Source organism: Trachemys scripta, unplaced genomic scaffold, assembly GCF_013100865.1.
Source record: "Trachemys scripta elegans isolate TJP31775 unplaced genomic scaffold, CAS_Tse_1.0 scaffold_28, whole genome shotgun sequence".
Lineage (NCBI taxonomy): Eukaryota > Metazoa > Chordata > Testudines > Emydidae > Trachemys > Trachemys scripta.
Window position 1 is genome coordinate 2076979 of NW_023260513.1, and position 12173 is coordinate 2089151.

The 12173-nt window shown below is 48.8% G+C and overlaps 1 protein-coding gene across 2 annotated transcripts in view; it reads right to left on the reverse strand.

Annotated features, from left to right (window-relative positions):
- The window catches only part of LOC117870463 (C-type lectin domain family 2 member D-like), a 20305-nt gene extending 9831 nt beyond the window's left edge, over positions 1–10474 (reverse strand). For both annotated transcript variants that reach the window (XM_034757628.1, XM_034757627.1), the window contains exons 1-2: positions 10231–10474; positions 9393–9556 (exon numbers count right to left, since the gene is read on the reverse strand). The gene's annotated coding sequence lies outside the window, so the exon portion shown is untranslated. The remainder of the gene's footprint in view (positions 1–9392; positions 9557–10230) is intronic.
- Positions 10475–12173: the final 1699 nt, after the last annotated feature.

Below are 12173 nucleotides of genomic sequence, written 5' to 3' on the forward strand. Positions count from 1 at the left end.
CCCCCCCCCCCCAACTGCCCCCCAGGACCCTACCCCCTACCTGTACCCTGACTGCCCAAAACTTTTTCCACTCCCCCAAAAAGCCCCCCATGAACTCCCGACCCCCCCCATTTCTTGACTGCCCCCTCCAGAACCTCCCTGCCCCTTCTCCTGCCCCCTGGCCCCCTTACCCTGCTGCTCAGAACAGGGTGTTGGGCTCTGTGCGAGCCGGACAGGTGGCTGCGCTCCCCAGCACAACACAAAACCCGGTCCCTGGCCCTGCACAGTGCTGCCGGACCGGGACACTGGGCTGCAGGAGGAGCTGCCGGCTCAGAATGCAGGGAGGGAGGAGGAGCTCCTCTACAGCTGCTCCGGAGTCCAGCCCAGGACTTTCCTGCAGCCCTCCCAGCCGCTCGCTCTGCTCTGCCGGGGAGGGGGGAAATCCCGGACATTTTGAGTTATTTACAAATTCCCCCCGGACGCTATTTTTAGCACAAAAAGGAGGACATGTCCGGGTAAATCCGGACGAATGGTAACCCTAACATTAAGAACAGTCCCAGTTCGACACACCACCCTGCCCAGTGCTGAAGCAGAGAGGATGGCTGAGGGTTCCTTCACCTCCTCACCTTGAAGGTTGAGACTTGATGCCACCCTTTTCAAGAGTTCCTGGTGAGCTTTAGAGTCCTCTTGCGGGACAGATGGAGGAGGGGCCGTGATCGCCTCTTCCGGGGAGGTTTAGGATGTGGGTGCGGTACTCCATGTCCCCACCGGTAAGGGCTGCACCTCCAACCCCCTCCCAGCACCTACCCTCCCTCCCCCCGAGCTCCCAAACTCCTTCCCGGAGCCTGCAACTCCCTCCCATCTCCAACCTTCCTCCCAGAGCTTGCACCCCAGACCCCCTCCCCCACCAAAACTCCCTCCCAGAGCCTTAGGCAGATGGGGGAGGGGCAGATTCTGAGCACCACCAAAATTTCTACAAATCTGCTGCCCAGCCGTGGCAACTAGTGGAAGGCAGCATTAGGTCACCGTGCACCAATACTGCGGTGCAGCTGTGTTGGGGTTAGGGCCAACTCCATCAGAATGGCTCAGAGCCAAATGTCCTGTTCTTTGGTACGAAGTTTGAAGGATCTGCAAATCTTGCAGCGATCGTGGAGATGGGTTTCCCCCAGACACCGTAAACAGTCCACATGTGGATCACTCACGGGGATAGGCCGTTTGCAAGTGTTGCATGACTTAAAGCCTGGGGCATGCCCCAACCTGGTTGCACTCAACTAATCCTAACTAAACTTTTCTTTTTAGTGTATTTATTTTTTTAAAAAAACTACAGGCACTAATTGTGAACTAACAGAGTACAAAAGGGAAAGCTACAGCAGAGCTGGAGCAGAGCAGTTCCAAAGCACCTGCACTGGCAGCAAAAAGGAACAGAGTGGGGGGGAAGCGCGCAGTACCCCTTATACTGTGCCATGGCAACACCACTCCAGGGGTTGCTAGGGGTGGTCCCCTATGGGTACTGCTGAGGGAAAAAACTTCCGGCACCAGTACACGTGGCAAGCACACACCCCTATTGTGGAATGTACATGAGCAATCACTCAAAGAAGAACCCTTGCCTTTGAGCTCCTGGGGGACCCCCTCTACCGCTTCTAGAGTGAGGAGAGTCCGGACCTCCTCAACGAGAAGTTGCTTGTGAGAGGGGTCCCTGAAGAGAGACAGGCAAGGGGGATGGGAGGGCAGGAAGGAGCAGAAGTGAATAGAATAACCCACCTCTACTGTGCGGAGCACCCACCAGTCTGACATAATAAGGGGCCATGCACAGTAGAAGCGGGCGAGACAGTTCAGGAAAGGAGGATGTCTACCAGTCCACAACCTGGCCAACCTGTCCTTGTACACATCTTCAAAAAGGGGTGCTTAGGACCCAGAGGGGGCTTGGGGTGCTCCTGGCCCTGCCCAGAGGGAGGGCGCAACAGCCTATGCCAAGTATATCTGTTTCTCTTATGGAAGAAGTCCTGTCTGGGCCTGGGGGGGGGAGGGGGGGGAAGAGGAGGAGGAGAGGGAAGGCGGAGAAAAGAGACAGTTGCTGGGTGGTCTGCGGTTTAAAAAGCTTCCTTTGGGTCGACAAAGTGTGCATGCCAAGGGATTTAATGGTGTTCTAGGAGTCCTTCAGACTATGCAGTTTGGAGTTTGTCTGCTCAGCAAACAGGCCCTGGCCCTCGCAGGAAAGGTCCTGAATAGTTTGCTGAACCACCAGGGAAAGACCAGAGGATAGGAGTCAGGCGTTGCGCCTCATTGCGATACTAGGGAGCCCTGGAGGGAAGTCCAGGCGACAGCTCCGCCCTTTTCGGCAATGGCCCCCCCAATTCTGATCATGACTCAAAGGAGAAGCTCTTTGAACTTTAGGATTGCAGACCATGAGTTGCAGTTAAATCTGGTCAGGATCACAAGTTGATTAGCGATCCTGAGAGAAAAAGAGAGAGAGAGACCCCCTGTAGAATAATCTTTTCTTCCAAAGAAATCAAGGTGTTTAGTGGCTCTTGATTTGGGTGCGGGGGCCTGCTGATCCTGCCTCTCTCTCATTCGCCGGAAGGTGGATGAACAGATACTCATATCCTTTAGTAGGGACAAAGTATTTATGCTCAGCCCCTTTGACCATAGGGGGAAATGAAGGCAGGTATTTGCCAAGTAGTGTTGGTGTTAGACTGAATGGTCTTTAGAATGGGTGCGGCAATCCAAGAGGGCCCCTCTGGTGCCAGGATGTCCACCACAGGGTCCTCCTTCTCAACCACTTTGAGTTTCATATTCAGGGCCACCCTGAGGAGCTCCTGCAGGGCTTTGTAGTCCATGGGTGATAGTCCAGATGTGAAATTGCCAACCGCCGCCTCATCAGGGGACGACGAGGAAGAAGCCACCGGCAGGACCGGTTCCGTGATGGCCTCTTGATCCTCAGGGCCCAGGTCCTCCCAAACACTGGGTATAGCCTCAACTGGGGGATGTGGGGTTGGGTCAGGGTTCTGTGGTGGATCCTGAGACGGGCGGCTAAGGGTTGCCTCGGGGAGGCGAGACCCTGAACGGGAAGATTGAAGGACACCAGGAGGGGCACCTTGGGCTTGACAGTACACCCAAGGGGTCCAGAATTGCCACTGGGGCACTGAAGCATCCTGCCTTAGGCTCCCCGACCCTGATCTGGGCGCCTCCGATGCCCTGCCTAATCTGAGGGCGGGCGATCTCAAGTGGGACGGCTAAGGGGGAGTGGTGCAAGACTGCACCAGGGAGGCATCCTCCTCTGATGGATGGGACAGGTGCCGTGAAGGGTAGGGAGGTCTGGATGGTGACCGGTGCTGCAGTGCAGGGTGGTGCCGCTGCAGGGAACGATGGTGGGATGTGGAGTGGTGCTGGGAGGTAAAGTGGTGCTGTGACGTGGAGTCTCGCTGGGTGGGGAGCAGTGCTGTGATGTAGAGCGGTGCCACAATCAAGGACAGCGTCGAAGCGGGGATTGGTGCTGTGAGCACGGATGGGGAACGGCGCCACGTTGGGGAACGGTGCTGCAAGGTCACAGAGCAGGACCTGGATCTCAAGCAGGACCACAACCTATCTGTCAACAACCACCTCGAGCAGAAGCGGCTCTGAGGGTCAGGGCTGCGAGACCAGTGCCGCGAGTCAGACCTGTGCCCCGAGTCAGACTGGCGCAGGGCGGGACTCAGGGTGGCTTCAGGACTCAGAGCAGCGCAGAGATCCTGGTTGGGGGCAGACTGTCTGAACATGGCTGGCTTGCCTCTGGACGGTGCTGTGGCTCGAGGGAGTGGAGGCCTTGAGTTTGGAGACTTGGGCACTGTCATCTCAGTGAGCACCCTAGCAGCTTCAAAGATGTCCAGAGCAGAAGGCATCATGACCTCCCGCACCTGCAGCCACGGTGAGTCCAGGATTGTGCTGGCCTGAAGGTCCGTCAGCCATAGGTCCATTCCCTGCACCGTCCCCTGCTGGGGGTGCAGTGTCCATGGCAAGCTGCTGGGATGGGAGGGGGAGGGAAGAGAGTTGGGGGAGGAGAAGATGACTTCCCCTTGGCCTGTTTCTTACAGGCAACCGGTGAATAAGAGCGGTGCCAGGGAGAACACTTCTGGGGCCCGGGAGATCACCAGCCCTGGGTAGGTGTGCCGCGTCCTTTCTTGGTACCACGGATGGCACTGCCAGAGGAATACTCTGCACCGAGGCGCTCGGGGCCGGGTCCTGCTGCGGACAGAGGGCTGACTCCATCAGGAGTTGCTTTAGGCAAATGTCCCTCTCTTTCCGGGTGCAAGGCTTGAAGGCTTTGCAGATCTTGCACTTGTCCGACTGATGGGCTTCTCCCAGACACCGGAGGCAAGAGTAGTGTTTGTGTGTAGGGGTGTCACCCATAGGCATAGGCTTGGCACAGGAACTACAGTGTTTAAAGCCCTGGGACAGCATGACCTGGAGCCCCACGGGGTGTGTGTTGGAGGGGACTCCCCTCCCCCAAACCGCTAAAGACTACAATTAACAACTAAGTTAGGACTATTTAACTAACAATGGGTAGCGCTATACAAAGATAAGCAGAAGAGCTAGGGATTAGTGAGACACTTTCTTCTTACTGATTGCTGAGGGAAATCTTCCTGTGCCAAGTCAGGAAGCGGCAGCAGCCCAGCCAAGGAGAAAATAGAGACCAGGAAATGGCTGGATTCAAGATATTTCAGCCCAGGACAGGACCTCGGCTTAACTGCCAGTGGAAAACATCCAGCAAGCCCTATCCTGAGGCCTTCCCAAATAACTGCACAGTCCTAAGCACTAGGTGTAGACCAGGCTTTGGACAGCGTGAGGGGCATTGACTGAGCTACCATTACATAGGAGCCTGGTGAGGAGCTGTCAGCTTGCAATGCGCAGGTCGAGTCAGACCATGGAGGAGTCTAAGCCCCAACCTCCCAGTGATTTCAGTGAGTCAGGCCTATAAGAACCTTTTAAGGATCTGATCCTAGCCTAGGGTTTACCTGCATCTACTCTCTTGTACTGAAACTAGACTGCCTAGTGTTCCCTTGGGGTGCACCACACCTTAGCTAACTCGAGTTGGTAGTACACATTCCTTTCCAGTGAAGACAAGACCCCTCTAACACAGCTTATTGAGCCAGAGGCAGTTCGATTGCTTTTTAAAAGGCAACTCATTCTCTTAGAATGAAGTGAGGTTGATGTCCTTGAGGTCCTGTCCTGGGCTGAGCTTGTCCACACAGCGATTTTAAATAAAACAAGTCCAATGTCTGTATTTTAGATCAGCCCTCAATAACTGCTTATGGCCCAGATCCTCAAGAGGTACTCACAGGCTCCTGCCACCTATTGATTTCAATGGGAATGAAATACCTTTGACAATCTGGGCCTATGTTCTCAAAAAGTCTCAGCACGCAATAGCTCTCACATGTTCATAGAAGCTGATCTCTTCCAGAAATCTGAGCAGGGGATCCTCTGATGATTAAATTACACTGGTCTACAATTTTTGAGAAGTCATCTGCTTCAGAGATAAAAATGTGCTATGTATTTTGATGTGCTGAATTCAAATATGACAATTTAAACAACTGATAGAAACAGTAGCCAAAGATATTTAAGTTTTTACATTTTATGTCTATGTATATTGTGTAGATAGTTTTAATCATAAATTGTAAACCTGGGTCTTTTCATGGGTTTATGGTTGCTTTACATGATATTTCACCTGTCCTGTTTATGCAACACTTTAAAAATCAGCAAAAAGGTTATATAAATAACATTTATTATGAAACAAAAGGCAAAAAACTATTCTGTACCTAGTTTAGTCCTATTCAGTGTCTACTCAGCGCTTCTTGGCTTGTCTCTTGTATTCATTAAATGGAGCATCTCTTGTCACTGTTCAGCAATAGTCTGCAAGCATTGATGGGCTCCATTTGCCCTGATAGTGTTTCTCCATTGTTGCAATGTCCTGGTGAAATCACTCGTCGTGCTCGTCGCTCACTGCTCCACAGTTCGGTGGGAAAAAAAAAATCTAGATGAGAGTGCAAAAAATGTATCTGTAGTGACATGTTGCAACCAAGGCTTTTGTATGCCTTGAGGAGGTTTTCCACAAACAACCTGTAGTTGTCTGCCTTGTTGTTTCCGAGCAAATTTATTGCCACTAACTGGAAGGTTTTCCATGCAGTCTTTTCCTTGCCATGCAGTGCATGGTCAAATGCATCATCTCGAAGAAGTTCATGAATCTGAGGACCAACAAAGACACCTTCCTTTATCTTAGCTTCACTTAACCTTAGAAATTTTCCACGGAGGTACTTGAAAGCTACTTGTGTTTTGTCAATGGCCTTGACAAAGTTCTTCATCAGACCCAGCTTGATGTGTAAGGGTGGTAATAAAATCTTCCTTGATTCAACAAGTGGTGGATGCTGAACACTTTTCCTCCCAGGCTCCAATGACTGTCGGAGTGGCCAATCTTTCTTGATGTAGTGGGAATCTCTTGCACGACTATCCCATTCGCAGAGAAAACAGCAGTATTTTGTGTATCCAGTCTACAGACCAAGCAAGAGAGCAACAACCTTCAAATCGCCACAAAGCTGCCACTGATGTTGGTCATAGTTTATGCACCTCAAAAGTTGTTTCATGTTGTCATAGGTTTCCTTCATATGGACTGCATGACCAACTGGAATTGATGGCAAAACATTGCCATTATGCAGTAAAACAGCTTTAAGACTAGTCTTCGATGAATCAATGAACAGTCTCCACTCATCTGGATCGTGAACGATGTTGAGGCTGCCATCACACCATCGATGTTGTTGCAGGCTACAAGATCACCTTCCCTGAAGAAGAATGGGACAAGATCCTTTTGACGGTCACGGAACATGGAAACCCTAACGTCACCTGCCAGGAGATTCCACTGCTGTAATCTGGAGCCCAACAGCTCTGCCTTACTCTTGGGTAGTTCCAAATCCCTGACAAGGTCATTCAGTTCACCTTGAGTTAGGAGGTGTGGTTCAGAGGAGGAGGATAGGAGAAAGTGTGGGTCCTGTGACATTGATGGTTCAGGACCAGAAGTTTCATCCTCTTCCTCGTCTGACTCAAGTGAGAATGATTCTGGTACATCAGGAACCGGCAGTCCTTCTCCGTAGGGTACTGGGCGTATAGCTGATGGAATGTTTGGATAATGCACAGTCAACTTTTTCTTCTTTGACACACCTTTCCCAACTGGAGGCACCATGCAGAAGTAACAATTGCTGGTATGATCTGTTGGCTCTCTCCAAATGGCATAGATTTCCTTTTCCTGTTCAACCACTGGCGAAGATTTGTTGCACAAGTGTTGCAGCATATGTGTGGGGCCCACCTCTTGTCCTGATCTCCAATTTTGCAGCCAAAATAAAGGAGATAGGCTTTCTTAACCACAGTGGTTATACTGCGCTTTTGTGATGCAAAAGTCACTTCACCACAAACATAGCAGAAGTTATCTGCATTGTTCACACAAGTACGAGGCATCTCTGCTCACTTTGGCTAAACAGAAATGTGTCCCTTTGCAAAAATCAAACACTGACAAATAAGAGCATGACACTGTATGATTTCTAGAGCTGATATAGGACAATTTGTTCAGCAGAGTGATGTAAGCTTCGTTATGATTGCATCATCCATGACTTCTAGGAATAACACGATGCAATTCATATCATGTATGACGCAATACCAGCTTCAGACTGCATCATTCATTGTTTTGCCTAAAAAGCAAGTACTGTCCAAACCCAGTCATAGATTTATTCATAGATCCAGTCAAAGATGTATTTTAGTCATTTCTGGTTTAAATTGAGATCCCTTCCCTTTATAAGTCACTTATCCTCCGCCATTCCCAAGTCAAGGGTCGTATATACTGACCCAATAGCATATCTTGAAAACTAGAGCCAATCAACAATTTTAAGCATCATTTTTGTTCTCAGTGACCCAGAATTAGTAAAGTTTGACTACATTTATTTCAGAAGCATTTTGGCTGTAGAGCAGTGTTATCAGAGCTTTACTGAATATAATAGAGCTCTGAATTTATATCAGCTAAGGATTTGTCCCCTCATCTTCAGTGGTCAGGGCAGGTGAGAGATTTGGAATGGGGTTCGCTCCCTTTAAATCTGGCCTCCTACTTTAACATCTGTGAAATAAAGTTTTCTGATATTTGTCAAAAAACCTTAAAATGTCAGTTAAATTTGCTTAAGATGCACATACTCTTAATCTCTTACGCAACTTTTCAAAGTTAAGGCCAAGGTTTTCAAAAGTGGCTAGTGAATGTGGGTGCCCAGCTCCAGATATAGCGCACCCATCCTCTGAAAAACAAGCTTAGCACTGTGTGAAAAAAGTCAGGCTTCTTTTAGATGTCTCAGAGTCACAAGCCACCTTTGAAAAATCTTGGCCAACATGATAAAGGTCTGCTCAACATCTCCAATGATTTTCAAAAAACCTTTAAAAAGAAAAAAATATACAGGACCTAGCACAATAAAACTCCTCTCTCAATTGGGACCTCTAGGAGCTAACAATTTCAATCATTAGGATTTCTTTCAATTGTATATGCCTATCTACATATTTTTCAAAATAGTTTTGCACACAACAGCTCCCACTTTGGTACCTAAATAGGGCCCTAATCTCTCAAACTTTATTTTAAGCACAATAGGTCATGTACTGTATAAAGGGCTCGAGGGGCTTGTCTGGGGACAAGATTGTTTAAAAAAAAATACATTTTATATGCGGTTTTGTGTGTTTTAATTAAATTCCAGTTACCATCCTAATGCAGCTTGACACAAGTCACCAGCAAAAAGTTAATTATCTAGTAAATAGTCCCCTTGACTTCAATTATGCCCATAAATTTAAGCACATGATTAAATGTTTGCAGGGTAAGAGCTTAAATCAGGCCTATTTAAATATCTATGTGACTTTAGCACCCTCCTAGCCAAGCCAAGAAAAGGCGCACAGAGGAACGCAGCAGTGAAACTCCCTTCTACCCAGGAGACGCCTGTTCCAACCCACCCCCCACACACAAAATGAATGTACACATGCATGCATACCAGAATAGTACAATGGGTATAGGAAACTGCATTATTTCCAGAGGGATTGAATGGAGAAAAATGGGGCAGGGGAGCAATAAAAACAGGGTTACATCCAACACTAGGCCCTACAGGCCCAGTGGTACCACAAAACGAGAGGTTAAACACCAAGCAATGAGTCTACACTCAAGAGTTTTGGAATTCTGGGCAGAGTTCTAGTCCAGCAATGAGTCTTGTGTGCTCCTGGTCATCTTCAGCACCAGTAAACTTTCCCCAAGCCCCTCCAGTGCCCACTTCTGTCACTCTCTGCAAACCAACACAGAGCAACAACCTCCTCACTTGGCTAGCTCCAGCCTCCCTCCTTATTCCCAATGCAAGGTAATAAACCCCAGTACTCACCACCCCATAGAACTCTTCGTAACAGAGATACTGGGTCCAGCTCCCGTTTGTCCTTCTCAGGTAGTTCCTCCCTGGCACGGTGCTCCTCCTGGCTCCTGTCCTGGGGTGTCTCCAGTTGGCTGCTTCAGGCTGGGTCTGTTCACTTTTGGTCCTCTTGTCTGGAGCTACAGAGACACATCTTGTCACTCTCCCCACTCCCTTTGAAGAATCCCCAAACAGCTAGGTGTGGCCCAGCGCATGATCTCCCCCCCCCCCCCCCCCCCCCCTGCCCCCCCCCCCCCCCCCCAACCCTCCCTGCCCTCTACCCAACCCCCCCTGCTCCCTGCCCGCTTACCACACTGCCTGGAGCAACGGTGGCGCTACAGCCGCACCACCCAGAGCACCAGGATAGGCAGCTGTGCTGCCTGGCTGGAGCCAGCCACGCTACATGCAGCACAGAGCACCGGGTCAGGCTGCGTTGCCTCAGGAGCTTGCAGCCCTGCTGCCCAGAGCATTGCGCCGGTGGTGCAGTGAGGACAGCTAGAGAAGGGCCGGGGGCTAGCCTCCTGGACCAGGGGCTAGGCAGGAGGGTCCCATGGGCTGGATGTGGCCTGCAGGCCGTAGTTTGCCCACCTCTGATTCTTGACCAAGCCTCTCTCCTGACTTAAAAAACAGGAGTACTTGTGACACCTTAGAGACTAACAAATTTATTTGAGCATAAGCTTTCATGGGCTACAGCTCACTTCTTTGGATGCATAGAAGTGAACACACACACACACACACACACACACAGGTGGGAGTTGCCCTTACAGTTGCCCTTAGAGTTGCCCACTCTAAGAGGCTAATTAATTAAGAGGACCTGTTTGTGATTCTTGATCCCTCCCTATCAGATAGGCTGATAATCATTTGTTGGGATGAGTAATGGAGGTGGTCTCGGAGATAATCTGAGGAGAGAAAGCAGAATGATTCTTTAGAGGATTCAATGATATAATAGAGAATCAAGACAGCTTAAAATTTCTGTTTGAGCAAGAGGGAGGACACGGATAATACTTATCTAATCAGTAAGTGCTCAGTCTGTCTATTCACTGAAGGGATGTTCCTGCAAAAGGAAGTAACAAGGTTACTAAGCAAAGTTCCTGAGGATCAATTCAAGTAGCCCACAATAAATCTGAAGATGCTTTCCAAAGCATGGTGAGGATGCTTACATCCATTTCAGAAGCTGAATTTACAGTAGAGACAATAAATTAGAGCCCTGCAAATCTGTGGATATCTGCTTGATATCCACGGACCATGTTTGCATATCACAGATGGATGTGGATACAAATTTTCTATCTGTGCAGGGCTCTAGCAGTAAGCAACACCTGCTATGTTCACATAATCAGTCAGTAGCAGACCTAGGAATAGAACCCAGGCAACCTGACTCAGTCCACTGTTTTAACTATTATAAAAAAACTCCCCCCAAGCTGGGTTTCAAATGTGTCCTCTGACCACCAGACCTCACTCCCCCACATCTGGGGAAAGAACTCAGGAGTCCTGGGGACCATCCTCCTTTCAGGAAAAAATAAAATCAGTTTCTCCTCCCCAGCAACATACAAGTCAGCTGCTACTTTAGAAGTCAAGTTGTTTGCTCTCTAGTCTCAATGGGCACTTCACCTGGGGAAGACGGAGAGAGAAATATGGTTCCTTCCTGTTTTATCTTCCCTATACATCATCTTAAGGGAAATTCAATTTCAAAGGGATTCCCCCTTGCCTGAAAGGTAAATGCAGTGAAAAGAGGGGATTGTGTAGGGAAGTTTTTGCCACTAATAAGGAACAGGACAGATGCCAGTCTCAGGAATATCCCATCATCCTCCAAAAGGGTCTTGTAGAAGGGAGCCCAGCTGTGAAATTGAGATTTGGACATATCCTCATTCAAATAGAGCCCTAACCAGTTACTTGGGTCACGTAGGCACTACTGAAAAACAAAAATTATGTAACCAGATCCCCTAAACTTGCTTTGAAAGCCTCAACCTCAGCCTTGTGTGCCAACTCAGGATGTTACAAGTACTAGGATACTTGGTGATCTGATCAGATATGGTCACACAAGTGGGCTTCAGAAATCTGGCAACTAATGACCTAAAGAGCACAGAAAGAGACTAACATCCTGAATGGGTTTCCTGTATCCATTTGGAATACTTTAGTCAGTTTGTGGAATTGCTACAAGGCAGACACCACAAAATCCAGGAAAGCTTTGCTGCTCCTCTCATTAGATACAAGAGATCTACATTGTAGCAATGCTCATCATCCGTGATTAACTTGAAAGTGCAACTTCAATTCATCCCCCTGATGAAACACAACAGAACGATATACAGAATCTAACAGCAGGTGGCTAAGCTTCAGAGGCTGCACTCCACAGTTGATTGTTCTATACAATTTGGCATACATACGTCAAGGGAGAGTGCTTTGGGAAAACCAGTTGTAGGAGTCTGCAATGGAGGTCTACAAACGTCGGGCAACTGCCTTTCTCTCACACAGCTGTGTGGAGTGGCAAACACTTCCATAGGACAAGACTTTCATTTCTCTCCCGAAGTTTAATGTACCCAGAATTGTTCCTTCCCACCATAAGACTGCAACTCTCTGATCCAATTCAGATACCCTTGCCAAACTTTAAGCTTATGTTCTTAAGAAAGTGAAGAAAGGCTTCAGAAATGGCTTAAGCTGTCCGGTCCTCCAAGGTAAGTAAACCAAGAAACATTGCAACAATTTTCTGTAACTACTGAAGTATCAAATGACGACACAGCTGCCCAATCACAGCAATATCAG